Here is an 11,587-nt window from a genome sequence, read left to right as displayed (position 1 = left end):
CATATGATTCTGCCCTAAGTGAAGCTTGAGTGATCAGTCCTTCCCTTCCCTTACTAGAATCAGAACAGGAACAGTAACATGGTTATGTTCCTTAACATGCTTTAGTATTTATTCAGCCATGTGCTGTGTCCACATCTGACACTTCATGTTTGTTTTTAAACAACCCTTTTTCAGAAGGTATTTATAAAAGGAATAGTTCTTTTCTTAGTTCAGATTTGAGGAGATAATCATGCTCTGTATCTTTTAGAGGATCATCTATATTTATAAAGGAAAAAAATCAAAGTATTAAATACCCTAACTGTCGCTTCTTCAGAAGTGGTATGAGATTGGGCAGATTACTTTTCTTCTGTCCAAATACTAACCAGGCATGTTCTTGCTTATCTTCTGGCATCAAACAAGATCTAGCTGGCACATTCTGTGTGGTGTGGTTGAAGACTACAGATAATGAAGTTTCAAAAGCTATTTGACTTTCAAAGTGTTAATGAATAGCTAGAGCCTCTAGTAAAAAGTTGGGTTTTTTTTTTTTTTTTTTTTTTTAAGCTTATTGAAACTGAGGGTGTGGCTTCATGGTAGAGAACTACCTAGCACACAGAAGGGGCCTGGGTTCAATCCTTATCACCACAGACAAAATGATTCTTATTGGAGCTTCAAAATAATTACTGAAGCTGGGCGCTGGTGGCTCAACCCTGTAATCCTAGCTGAGATCTGAGGATCACAGTTCAAAGCCAGTGTAAGCAGAAAGTCCATGAGACTCTTATCTCCAATAATCTACAGGGAAAAAGCCAGAAGTGGCATTGTGGCTCATGTGGTAGAACACTGGCCTTGAGTACAGGAGTCAGGGACAGCTCCCAGGCCCCATGTTCAAAACCCAAACCCAGAAGAAAAAGAAAAATTATTTTTTTACTGAATCATTCTTTAATAGGAAGATGTGCTTTGCTATTCTTTTTGTCATTGGCCTTAGTGATGGTTTGAAAAACTTGCTCTAGCAGTTTATACCAAGAATGGACTTAAAATGTCATTCCTATTCATACCTATGATTTACCTGTAGAGCATCTAGATGTCCATGCTTTATCTTTCTGTCTCCTTTAAGAAACAGTCCACTTTTAAAGTAAAGTTTGTGGATGATGATAAATTTTGGGCCAGCCAGTGTTTGGTAAAAGGCAAGTATATCATATTTGAACCTACCTTAGTGAATGCCTTATAAAACACAGGTCTTATGCCTGATGCCAGTGACTCCTATAATACTAGCTATTCAGGAGGCTGATATCTGAGGATTGTAGTTTAAAGCCAGCCCAGGCAGGAAAGTCTGAGACTCTCTTTATCCCTACTTAACTGCAAAAAAAACAAAACAGTGAGAAGTGAAGCTGTAGGTTAAGTGGTAAGACAGTGCTAGCCTAGAGAAAACAAAAACTCAAGAACAGCATCTAAGCACTGAGCTCAAGCTCCAGGATATACACACGCACACACATACCTCCCCAACATCTAAGCACTGAGCTCAAGCCCCAGAATCGGCACATCACACACACACACACACACACACACACACACACACACACACACACACACACACACACACACACACACACACACACACAAACTCTTCCCAGCTATGGGAAAAAAAAAAAAAAAGAATAGCTGTGGTGACTCATGCCTGTAATCCTAGCTACTCAGGAGGCTGAGGTCACAGTTCAGAGCCAGCCTGGGCACTAAAGTCTTATCTCCAATTAACCACCAGAAAACCGAAAGTGGGGGCTGTGGCTCAAGAGGTAGTGTGGTCGGTAGCCTTGAGCTCAAGAGTTCAGGGACCAGAGTTCAAGATCCACCACTGACCAAAATAAAAAAAGGTAATATCAAAGATATGTAGCTGCTGGGGTCATTTTGATCAGATGATTCTAGGTAATACTGAATTTTATCTTTATAAAATCATGTAATTTCTTAAAATCATAACTACTTCTAAATAATAAAACTTACACCTCTACAGGGAAGTTTGTCATTATAGTAGTTCCAACACCATCAAATGTTAGAAGCAATAAATTGAATTATATATTTGTCATTCATTCTAGCTGCATATCATGGAGAATTTTAAGCTTTTTATTTGCTCTTGTCCTAATGTAGGTCCATCGCTTTGTTAATATTGCTTATAATAACAATACCAAATAGGGCCAGTTCACAATGAAACCACGATATTCTAAGATCCAGGAGTCGAAAGAAGAGCAAGTTCCACTCCACTATAAAATCTCTATAGGGATAAAAAGCAGAGTATCTCCTTTCAGGTTGGCTTGTTGAATCAGGCTCCAAGAAATGGTTATATGCTTTGGAGATTGAGGAAAAAATGGAATTGTTCTCCCAATTATGTTCTCTTTAGTAAATCTCTTACAGAAGTCTACCTCAGGCACTGTTATAATTATAGCATATTAATGTTGGAAAAACCAGATTTTCACCTTTTAAAATAATTTAAATGTAAAATCCAACCATTAACCAGCAGTCTGATGTCATGTGGTATGCAGTTTGGATGTTGCATGAACTGCTAAAGAATTAACTTGTTTTAGTCCCAAAGATCATTTGTTGCTGATTTTGTTCTGTACAGTTTATGTAAAACTTTCATGGTAGAGACAAGCTCTGTGCCTAGGGTCTGGTCTCTGGGAAGATTTTGTTTCCAAATGTTTTGTCAGTTCCAAATACAGTTTAGAATATTCATCTGTGGTCTGTGCATCCTTTCTCAAAACTCAAAACTTTAAAAACTAGGCTATCAGGAAATACCACATTGTACATTTTATCCCATTCTTTTATAAAACTGTACCTAAAGAGCTTAAGGTTTACACAGAAAACTTGATAGGAAAATTTTTCTTATAATTTGAGCTTAGTGGGACTACTGAGCAGAAAAATTTCCTATTCAAGGTTTTAGCTCAAGAGGCCCTTTTTCTTTCTTTTTTAAATTTTTAATATTTTTTTATTGTAATTATATTCGCCAGATAGAAGGTGCATTACTTAACGATCATTGCTACCCTTCTCATGTTTTTGTCCCCATTTCCCTCCCCTCACCCTCTTTTTTGGAGGTACCTCTGGAATTCTTGACTATCTGGATTGGCATATTTGTGACATCACGATCCAGGAAATACATACATATAGGAGGCCTTGGGGGTGGGAAGCTGGAGTCCAACCCTACTTGCTAGGAACACACCCTTGTCTGTGGCTTCCTTTGATTCTCAGATGGAAGAGAGTAGCCTGTCTTTCCTGAGCAGCTGCTGAAGCAGCAGCAACTTGCCCAACATTGTGGGCATGCTACTGAGGGCAGGGTGTGGGTGAGGACAGCATTTACCCCCAACAGTGCTCTCTGTTCCCTACAGACACAGAATAGCTGGCTGGTAGGTCAGCACAAGGCCCACTCAGCTGCTCAGATTGTAAACTGGCCAGCCAACCATATTTGGTAATAAGCTTGTGAGCCATTCGAAAGCTGTTGGAGTGCTTAAATCACTCTGTCTGGTTCGAAAGTGGATCATGTGGTAGATTTGCCCAATGGATCATTTGGTAAATAATATCTAGAGAAGGTACTAGTATCATAGTGCATTATTTCTATATTATATAGAGCTTAAAAAACTTATGATTTTTAAGGATATATACACAATACTTGTAAAGCTCATCTCCGGCTGTCACTTGAAGGCAGTAGAGGAGCATGAAGAGTGGAGATGGAAGTAGAGTTGGTTGCTGGAAGGCTCCATCAGTATCCTGTGCTGTTTTCCAGAAGTGTCTAATAATGAGTACTCATAAGGTTAGGGTACAGATGGGCAGTCTTGGGTGGACCATATGTGGCCAGTTTGTTTTGTAGTTGTACAAAAAAGTTGCTATTTAACAAAGCAGTTTATGAATACGACGCATCTTGATCAGTGTCATTCCTTTCAATATTCAGCCATTTGTGAGGCTTAAACTCTGGGTCTGGGCACTGTCCCTGAGCTCTTCAGCTCCAAGGCTATCACCCTACCCCTTGAGCCACAGCGCCATGTCCAGTTTTCTAATGGTTAATTAGAGATAAGAGTCTGTCTTTAGTGCCCAGGCTGGCTACAGTCCTCAGATCTCAGCCTCCTGAGCAGTTAGGATTAAAGGCATGAGCCACTGTGCCCGCTGGACAGCCATTCTTTTTTTTTTTTTTTTTTTGCCAGTCTTGGGCTTGAGCTCAGGGCATGAGCCCTGCGCTTGGACTTTCTCAAGGTTAGAGCTCTACCACTTGAGCCTCAGCACCACTTCAGACTTTTTTCTATATATGTGGTACAGAGGAATTGAACCCGGGTCTTCGTGTATGCTAGGCAAGCACTCTACCATTAGGCCAAACTCCCGGCCCCTGGACAGCCATTCTTAAATGTAGTTTCAAATTTATACTTCCACTGGAAGTGTACAGTAGTAGCATAACCCAAAAATTTAGTGATTGTTTAGTGATAAGCTTTGAGGAGCAGGGGTCTTAGGAAAGAATATAAATTTTTTTTTTGAAATGTGGGCCAGAATAACAGGGAAAGAGGGATTGTTTTATCTCCATCTCATCTGCTAGCTCAGTTATTGGTGGGTACTAGGAGTAGGTACTAGAAAGAGAATGCCATCCTAAACTTGATGCTTAGGCATAAAATTTCAAAACATTAAATGTGGATTTAGGACCTCCTAGTTTTCCATCATGTCTAGAACCCACATAGTCAGAACTAAGACACCATATAGATAGATAGATAGATAAGAGGCAGTCTCCACTCTGCATTTAATGGCATCTTAGAGATAGGAACAGACTTAGGTTAGTAAATGGAAAAAGAGATAGTGACAAGCCATTCTCCTGGGTTGATTTCCTCTGCTCCAATGCCTCTCAGTCCTGAGGGAATGTACAGCATCCTCCTCGCCCTGTCCTTTCCAGGGCCATGCCTGATTTAAACCAGATTAGGGAATCCTGAAAGAAAACCCCAGGAAGCCAGCCCACTGTTAGTGTCTGGAGGAAAAACTGACTGGATCCTCTCCTTGAGCCCCCCACAAACCAGTATCCTTATCTGCTGTGCTCTCCAGGGCCATCCCAGGGGGCCCAAGAGGCTGGCGCTTAAACTTCCAGTCTAGGCAGAACCATTAACTGTTCATAACTGATTCACCCCATGATCAGTGACCTGAATGGGACCTTTTCACGGGGGAAACGATACAGAACTAGATAGCTTTTTTGTTTTATTTTTAGTATGTGTAGTCCTGTGAAACTGAAATGCTATCTTTGCACCAGAAACATTGAAAAGCACTGACAGGGAGTTTTGGCCTGGCCCATTTTTCTGAAGGCATGTTACAGCTGTGGCCTCTGCCTTACATTCTATACCCAGGTGCTGTGCAGAGCAGTAACACCTCAGCTTCAGACTGCAGAGGGGTCTGTTTACAGGAGAGTGGGCACCTTGACACTTGACTGTAAGAAGCCCTGGAAATAGCTGTCAAGATTACTTCACAGTCTGGGAATATGACTCCGTGGTAAAGTGCTTGCCTAGCATGCATGAAGCCCTGGGTTCAATTCCACAGTACCATATAAACAGAAAAGGCCGGAAGTGGTGCTGTGGCTCAAGTGGTAGAGCGCTAGCCTTGAGCAAAAGAAGCTTAAGGACAGTGCCAGGCCCCGAGTTCAAGCCCCAGAACTGGGAAAAAAAATGTGTGTGTATGTATTCCCATCCTTCAGAAGACTGAAACCAAAGGCTATCTTCCCATTAGAACCTCTTCCTAGAATGATTCTTCAAGTGGGTTATCCACATAATTTCCCCCAAGGCAAATCTCTTTTTTGGTAGTTCTTGTTAAGACAAGCACAAATACTGCTTAAGCCACATCACCCGCAAGTCTTCTCTCTCAGGCCCCAAATCCTTTGGCTTTTATTTTTTGTGTCTATACTGGGGCTTGAACCCCAAACCTGGCCATTTCTAGCCTTTTGCTCAAGACTAGTGTTCCGCCACTTTGAACCACAGCTCCAAAGTCTACTTCCAGACTTCTGCCACTTAGTTGGAGATAATAGTGTCATGGACTTTCCTGCCCAGGCTGGCTTTGAACCGTTATCCCCAGATCTCAGCCTCCTGAGTACCTGGGATTACAAAGTGGGCCTAGGTAGGATTTGTGTGTGTTTGTGTGTATGTCTATCCTGGGCATTGTCCCTGAGCTCTTTTGGTCAAGGCTAGGTCTCTACTTCTTGAGTCATAGCTCTCCTTCTGGCTTTTTTGTAGTTTCTTGGGGATTCGTTTTTCATGGACCTTCTTACCTGGGTGGGCTTTGAACTGAAATCTTCAAATCTCAGCTTCCTGAGTAGGGTTACATGAGTGATACACTGGTGCCCAGTTATAGGTTTTTGTTTTTTTTCCTTTAGAACCCTTTTCTTTTCTCTTAAGGGCTGGGAGATAGCTGGACAGGTATTTCAGTAAGTAAACACTATAAAACTTTGACATTTATGAAAGAGGAAAGGGACAAACCTATAAAAATCCTTTGAAAGGATAGTTGGCTGTGTGCTTGAGCAGCAGGCCTTTTCCACCTCAGAGCTCTTGTCTCTACTGCAGACCACAGTGGCATCTTTCACATAAGTGTGTGTCAGTTGGTCTTGTGGAAAGGCTCCCAGAAAGGACACAACTATCATACTTTTGTGAGGTTTTTTGTTTTTGCCTTTTTGGCGGGTTGTGAGGCTTGAACTCAAGACCTGGGCCTTGTCCCTCAGCCTCTACCACCCTCTACCACTTGAGCCACATAGCCACTTCTGGCTCTTTCTGAATGATTTATTGAGATAAGAGTCTCAGGGACTTTTCTACCTGGGCTGGCTGTGAATCGTGATCCTTGTATCTCAGCCTCCTTAGTAGGTAGCTAGGGTTACAGGGGTGAGCCACCAGCTCCTGTCTTAGACTGGGCTTTGGTCTTCCTACTTTTGCTTCCCCGTGTGACAGGGATGACAGGCATGTGCCATTGGTTCAAACTGAGTCGCCAACTTTATTTTTGCCAGTCCTAGGGCTTGAACTCAGGGTCTAGGCACTATATGTGAGCATTCTCAAGGAAAGTACTCTACCACTTGAGCTATACAGCACCAATTCTGGCTTTTTCTGTGTATGTGGTACCAAGGAATCAAACCCAGAGTTTTGTGCATGCTAGGCAAGCACTCTACCACTAGGCCCCAGAGTGGCCAATTTTTAAGCCAGGAGTCAAATCACAATCCTCCAATGTCTACCTCACAAGCAGCTATGATTATAGGTATTTAAATTTTTTTTGTTTTGGAGGGCAAAGAAAGACCTTGGGCCACAGAAGATGTTGGGAGAAAAGATTGGTAAATAGCAGAAGGAGGAAGCAGGAAAGAACATGTTACCTGGATAAGGCACCTTTGAAGACAGCAAAGGAATAGGAGTAAAATGGTGGAGGAGAGCCCAGGGCAAAGCAAGGGTCATGGGTGCCCAACTGAGACTAGGGGCTGCATTTTATTATGTCATCAGTCCAAGCCAGCCTGAGGATCTGTTTTTCCCCAAGGAACAACTCTGCCTCCTAGCACCTTCCTCCTAAGCTTTATAATTCTCAACCCCAAAGTGATCCTCAGATCAGGGAAGCAACAATAGATACCCCACAACCAGCATGTCCTTGGTGGAGATGCTGGTACACCATCTTTGCAATGTTCTCTGATGATGATGATGATGATGATGATGATGATGATGATGATGATGACACTTTCTTTTCAGAGACACTGGGATCGACCCAGCATGGAAGAAGCTGCTGGGGTCAACTGGAAGAAAGGCAGATACGGAATTTATTTTTAAACCCATTTGGGCAGTAGAGCTGCTAGTGAGCAGCCGACAGCTCTTGGGAGAATAGAGATTGGCAGCCAGTTAGACACTTGTCAGGAAGCCAGGAGGCTGCCTAGCAGGCCCGGGGTTCAGGTGGCTGAAAGCCAGAGCTGAGCCAGAGGAGTCAGATCAGGGTTAGAGGAGCAGAGTAACTCTCCAGAGCCCAAGGACGCAGTGGGGTCAAGCGCTGAGACACTTGAGCCAGCAGCCCCTTGAGTGACACATCTGCCCTTGTTCCTTCATCCAGGGTGTGTCATGTCTAGTCTCAATCTGTGGTCAGATGGCTCTGTGCAGGAGCAGAGGACAGTGGGGCCCCTCGTAGATGAAGCTCTCCTATTGGGGCAGTCTGTCTGCATTTAGGGGAACCAGGTGGCACTTAGGCCTGAAAGCCTTCTTTGCAGAGAAGATGTATCTGTGGCTTTCCAACCTCACATTGGGACGCTTGAGCTAGTTCAAGGGTCACCAGGGCCTTGTGATTGTCACCAGGGATGTGTTGTGGTTGGTCAGAGCGTAGGGCCTCTCAGAGGATATGAGAGCTGTAGCTTCAGCCTCTGCACCATCTACAATTATATCCTTAAGAGTTTACTCTCAGCTTTGGATCTATAGCTACAAAGCTTTCTGGATTTCCCTTGGGGTCTTCAGGAAACTTCTCAGCATCATGTTTCCTGGCTGGGCTGCTTCTCTCCCACAGATCTTCTGGAAAGGTAGGTAAAAAAATATCTATCTATCCATATCTATATAGGTGGGTGTGCCTATAAGTACTGGGGTTTGAACACAGAATTAGAGCTCTACCAACCTGAGCCATAGCTCCACTGCAGCTTTTTGTTGATTATTTGGAGATAAGAGTTTGTAGATTTGTCTCCCTGGGCTTGCTTGAAACCACAATCCTCAGATCTCAGTCTCCTGAGTAGGTAGGATTATAGGCATGAGATACTGGTGCCAGGAGGTTGGTAAAAATCTTATTTTACCTATAACAAACTCTCAGAGCCCAAAACTGGCTTCAGGGAAGGACAAATCTAGGTTTCTCACTCTAGTTAAAAGCTCCCCATCTCCTGCCAATGTTGTCCTGGCTCTGCTCTATTTTATTTGTTTGTGATGGAGTTGCACTATGTATCCCAGGCTGGCCTTGAATTTTCAGTCCTGCCTCAGCCTTCTGCATGAATCATCATGCCCAGCTCTGGTGCTGTTCCTGCCTTCTCAAGAAGACTGTGCACACAGGTTCCCATGAGCTTTATATTTTTCTTCTGCCAGTCCTGGGGCTTGAACTCAGCACCTAGACACTATCCCTGAGCTTCTTTTGCTCAAGGTGAGCACTCTACCACTTGAGCCACAGCCACCACTTCTGGCTTCTTCTGTTTATGTGCTACTGAGGAATCAAACTCAGCCATGTTGCCAGCCCTCCCATGAGCTTTGATGCAGTGTCTGCTGTAGCTGATCCAGGTCCTTCCTGCTGGGCCTGTCTGCTTCCTCCTGCCCTTGCCCTATTTCAAGCTTTCTGGGTTTTGTGTTGCTACCTCATAGCCATAGTTAGAGCCCCATGGAGCCCTTGAGCTCTTGAAATGTGACTAGTCCAGACCTGGATGTGTCTCAGGTACAAACCTGATTCCAGACCTGGGAGGTGAAAGAAGGGGAGAGGAAAAAAAAGTAACACCCCACTATTTTGTTGTTACATGGTAAAATACGAACAGTTTGGGCCAGGAGTGTAGCCTAGTGGTAGAGTGCTCGCCTCATACGCACAAAGCCCTGAGTTTGATTCCTTGGTATAACATACACAGAAAAAGATGGAAGTGGGGCCAGGAGTTTGGCCTAGTGGTTAAAGTGCTTGCCTAGCATGCATGAAGACCAGGGTTCGATCCCTCGGTACCACATACATAGAAAAAAGCCGGAAGTGGTGCTGAGGCTCAAGTGGTAGAGCTCTAGCCTTGAGAAAGTCCAAGGACAGTGCTCAGGCCCTGAGCTCAAGCCCAGGACTGGCAAAAAAAAAAAAGAAAAAAGAAAAAGATGGAAGTGGCACTGTGGTTCAAGTGGCAGAGCAAAAGTGCCGTGAGCACTTTTTTTGCCTTCAGCAAAAGTGTCCAAGGACAGTGACTAGGCCCGGAGTTCAAGCCCCAGGACTGGCAAAAGTGAAATAAAATAAGAATAGTTTGGTTATGTTTTTTTCCACTTTTTTTTTTTTTTTTGCTAGTTCTGGGCTTGAACTCAAGTCCTGAGCACTGTTCTTGGGCTTTCTTAAGGTTAGAGCCCTACAACCACAGCACCACTTCTGGCTTTTTCTATGTATGTGGTGGAACCCAGGTCTTCATACATGCTGGGCAAGCACTCTTACCACTAGGCCCAACTCTTGGCCCAATACTGCGTTTACACTCTCTCTCTCTCTCTCTCTCTCTCTCTCTCTCTCTCTCTCTCTCTCTCTCTCTCACTCACTCCTAAAACCAGGAATTCAACTCAGTATCTTAAGTTTTCATTCTTTGGCTGCTGTTCTACCACCTGAACCATGCCTATAACTCCAAAGATTATAGGTTTTTTTTTAAAATTGTGTCAGTATCGGGGCTTGAACTGAGGGCCTAGGTGTCAGCATTTTCTGCCCAGGGCTGATGCTCTATTACTTGAGCCATTGCTCCATTTCCAAAATACATTGGATTTAATGAAATATGCTGATTACTTATTTTGTGTGTGTGTGTGTGTGTGTGTGTGTGCATATGTGCATATGCGTGCTAGTCCTACGGCTCCAATTCAGGGCCTGAGCACTGTCCTTGAGTCTTTTTTGCTCAAGACTAGCAATCTCCTATTTGAGCTGTGGTTAATTAGAGATGGCTGGTTTGTGGTTAATTGGAGATGAGATTATTACAGACTTTTCTGCCAAGGCTTGCTATGACCTTCAATCCTCATACCTTAGCTTCCTGGGTAGCTGCGTTACAGGTGTGAGCCATCCGTGCCCCACTCCCTGCTTCTAAGCAAGCTATGAGGAAGTTTTAAAATGTGCATGTAGAAGCTGGGCATGAGACCAACCATCTAGATACCTCCCTGCTCAGACTTTCCCATTCTGTTCTACTAGCAACACCGCTCTAGACCCTGGGCTGAGCCGTGACTCATGCATTGCTGCTTCTCCAACCCAATAAAGACACAAGTGCCAGCATCATATAGAGATGCTTCCTGACTCCCAGTCTCCATCCTGGCCACTTGCAACTGGCAAAGGGGGTCAGAGGGAGGCTTGTCCTGGGTTCTGAGGGAAACTCAGTCCTCTGAGATGGTCTGTGTAGCCACAACCGCAGCTCTGTTCCAGCGCACTGGGAGTTACTTCTCTTGGGCAAGTTGGGCAGAGGGGTACTGGCATTATAGACAGTCAGAACAGGAGCAAAGAATGTGGGCACCTCCTGGTATGGCCCTTACCAGCCAGCACCAGCAGTGTCCTGAAGCCTCCTGCTCTTGTGGTAAATTCGGCAGTCGGTGCTGGGACTGAGAGGGGGTGGATGACCCTGCTGATCTTCCTGACAGAGACATGCCTGTGTATGTGCAAGCATTCACATCCCTGCAGAGATGTGGCTCCATATGCCTGTGCCATGTGCCTATGGGCACACCTGCCACCCCAGGATGGAGTCCTCCAGGTATTGTGCTCTTCCTTCTGTCCTGGTCTGAAGGGCACCCACCCCTCCCTTTCACTGGGGCTTAGTACTGTGAACCCCACTATAGTCCTTGGCCTCTCGGTGTCCTGTCTGTCTGCCCCTAGCATCTGTCTGCCAATAGCCATGCTTTCACTCCTTGAGGGACAGTGATAGGACACATGGGACTGAGAA

The sequence above is a fragment of the Megascapheus bottae genome, chromosome 17, assembly GCF_031878675.1.
Source record: "Megascapheus bottae isolate mThoBot1 chromosome 17, mThoBot2.hap1, whole genome shotgun sequence".
Lineage (NCBI taxonomy): Eukaryota > Metazoa > Chordata > Mammalia > Rodentia > Geomyidae > Megascapheus > Megascapheus bottae.
The sequence above is the reverse complement of the archived record's forward strand: the minus strand, read 5'-3'. Positions refer to the sequence as shown.